Genomic DNA, 3,510 nt, shown 5'->3' with positions numbered 1-3,510 from the left:
TACCCAAAAAGATGATTTTTATGGATGAAATCAAAGGGTGATACATGATTAAGAAGGATAAAAACAACTAGATGGAAGAATCACTTACGTTTTTGAAGATCGGGGATGGAGAACTCGATGATACTTGAGAGAGAATCTGATTTCTAGACTTGGAAATGTGAGGAATGACTTAGAAATGAAATGATATCATACTTGTGGAGGTGGTGTACGGCCAACATGGGTGTACGGCCATACACATATGTGTACGGCCGTACACTCATGTGTACGGCCGTATACTCCCTCTGATGGACTGTTCGGCTTAATTTCAATATGAAGAACTTTAGTTGACACTTCCCTAAAACCAATGCTGGAATGTACTGAGCTTAGAACCTTTAAACAGACTCTAAACAATGCTAACTGATAGCAGAAATGAGTCTGATAGACGGTTGAATTGAATGGCTGGACTTTCAAGGCAAAAAATTTTGGGTTGTCACATCATCCCCCCGTTAGATGGAATTTCGTCCCAAAATTAGCTTTCTTAGCAGTACTACCGGGGTTGTGCTCCTCTGACTGGCAGAATACCGACTCGTAGACCTGGGAAACTTTATCCTAATGTCCATGATAGGATTCATACCTGGTCCATCTATCATTACCTCATGTATACAAGTCGTATATAATTAAGATCAGTAAGACGGTCGGATGTGCGACTCTGCCCCATGTCCACAACCAAACGAGGAACAGGAGATAGGGCGGAAGCACACATACTAAATCTGCATAATCATAATTCTTGTTCTTGTTCTGAACTTCGCCCCTTGTTCTTATTCTTGTTCTAACTTCTGAACTTCGCCCCGAACCGACCATAGTGTGCTCCCATAGTTCTTGTTCTAGGTTCTGAACTTCGCCCCTCGGGCAGTATTCTTCTAAAATCAACTCTTTTAGGTTCTCCCAACCTATTGAGTTAGCCACTGATAGGGTCAGTGACTTAACATGGCTATTCCACCATGTTAGGTCTCTGTCGGAGAAGGTACAGGCAGCAAACTTCACTTTGCTCCCTTCTGGGCACGAACAGATTGCGAAGACCGAATCTGTTTTCTCGAACCATCGCATCAGAGCGATGACTCCACCATTTCCAGTAAAGAATTTGGGTTTGCAGTTCATGATGTCCTTATACGAACACTCCCTTGGGTGTTCGTGGGTAACTCCGGGTTTGGTTAAGTGTATACGGCCAACATGGGTGTACGGCCGTACACTCCCTCTGATGGAGTGTTCGACTCGATTTCAACACAAAGAACTTTAGCTGACACTTTCCTAAACCCAATGCTTGAATGTACTGAGCTTAGAACCCTTAAACATATTCTAAACAATGCTAACTGATAGCAGAAATGAGTATGACAGATGGTTGAATTGAATGGCTGGACTTTCAAGGCAAAAATTTTCGGGTTGTCACAATATGGTTGTAACGACTCACATAGAGTAGGGTCCTATTAACCTTGGAATCTACAAAGGATATACGCCCTGATACTTCTATAAAATATGGAACTATGTTTTGAATATTTTGTAACTGATTTCACAACTTCAGCCTTAGGATTTCAAGGCTACAACATCTTTTATATACTGAAAAGATACGATTTTCTGGGAACACCCTCTTTTCAATAATAACACAGGAAAACTAAGGAACACGCATGCAATTACACATGATTTTGGGACGGACCCACAAATTAATTTTTATAGAAAATATTGGATTTTCTGGAATTTTACAACTTACTATGAACACAGATAATACAAAGTTTTTCTACAACTATGCTTATGAACTCACCAACATTCTATGTTGACACTTTTCAAAATGACTTGTATTCTCAGGAACTCAGTGAACAGGTACTCGAGCCTCGGATCTAGACATGTTACTATTTTTGGGAACATCATACTTTTGGTGATTTTGTGTAATTCAAAGAACAAATGCACTTTGTAAACAATGAATGTTGTTGTATTGTATTGTATGATGTTTGGTTGCTATGTATCATTTATATTCAACTGCTATGATATTACTCAATGATGTCAACCGCCCCCGGACGTTGCTGCCGTCCTGGTTCGGGGGTGTGACAACATACGAGCCGCTGGTGCTGAAGTCTTTCTCACTAAGCATATCCAAAACCAAACCCTAATTAAAATTAAGGTAATAACCCACTTAATATGTCTAAATATCAAGACTAATCCCCCAATTGGGAAAAAGACCATTTTCCCATCTAAGTCCTCAACCCCTCACAGTTGACCAAAGGTCAAACTAGTCAAAAAGTCAACGGCCAACGCCCAATTGATATACGCTCTACGTACCCAATCTACGCCCTGCGTAGTGGTACGGCATGCGTACTTAGAGTACGCTTGTGTACTACAATGTTAAGCCATTACCATTTTTAACTCTTAATCCATAAAGACCAACCATCTATTGCTTATATTTGGTCCTAAAAAATGTCAAGAGTTATAAAGTTCCTCACTTTATGCCTTTGCATTGCTACATAAAGAACAAATCCAAAGTCTAGCTTCCTAACACCTTCTAATTTCCTAACACTCTTGCATGAATGAATAACGACAAACAGGATCCCATTTTTATGACTCCTCGATCTCAGAAACCACAATGAATGACAACCACAAGGTCTGTAGTATCTTATACTCACAAGACCCAAGATTATGGGACCACAGGACATGAAAATCAAGAATCTAAAGAGATCTATCATATAGACCAACAAGATTCATGCTTTATACCTCCTGGAGGACGTTGAAGAAGAGTAGAGTCTCGATCTAAAAGCCTTGGACTCCCCAAGCACACCTTCAATGACCTTCTTCTTAACAAAACACACAAGAGAATCCTCAAATGCTTCAAAATCCTCCCAAGATGGCTAGGGTTTCGAGTTATATGCTCAAGAGGGTAGAGGCTGATGATAAGAAGGGCCTCAAGGGGTTAGATTCCTTATGAAGGGCCTCAAGTGCTAAAATGGTGACGAGTACCCAACTCGTCATGGAACCTCTTCCAAAATCTGGAAGTAAACTGGGCATCCATGTCTGAAGCCACCGAAACTGGCACCCCATGCCGCGCTACAACCTCCCTGATGTATACCTCAGCCAACTTCTCCACAGAGATACTCTCCTAAATCGGGATAAAATACGCGTTATTGGTCAATCGATCCATGTTGACCCAAATCAAATCCACTTCGCGCGCAGTCCAAAGAAACTTTGTAATGAAATCCATGGTAATCTCCTCCCATTTCAAAACGGGAATATCCAACGGTTGCGTCTTGTCGTGAGTTCGTTGATGCTCTTCCTTGACTTTCCTGCAATTCAAGAACCTCTCCACATACCAAGCCATATCCCACTTCATTCAGGGCCACCAATAATCAGGACGAAGATATATATACATCTTCGTCGCCCTGGGAGGAATGGAGAACCTCGACCTCTACGCCTCCACCATCAGAATCTGATGCACGCCGCCCCCACTACAGAACCCATACCCTCTAATGAAGAGTCAATAAACCTCAT

The sequence above is a fragment of the Lactuca virosa genome, chromosome 3 (genome assembly GCF_052849685.1).
Source record: "Lactuca virosa cultivar CGN04683 chromosome 3, Lactuca_virosa_CGN04683_v6, whole genome shotgun sequence".
NCBI classification, from domain to species: domain Eukaryota; kingdom Viridiplantae; phylum Streptophyta; class Magnoliopsida; order Asterales; family Asteraceae; genus Lactuca; species Lactuca virosa.
This window is presented reverse-complemented; position numbering follows the sequence as displayed.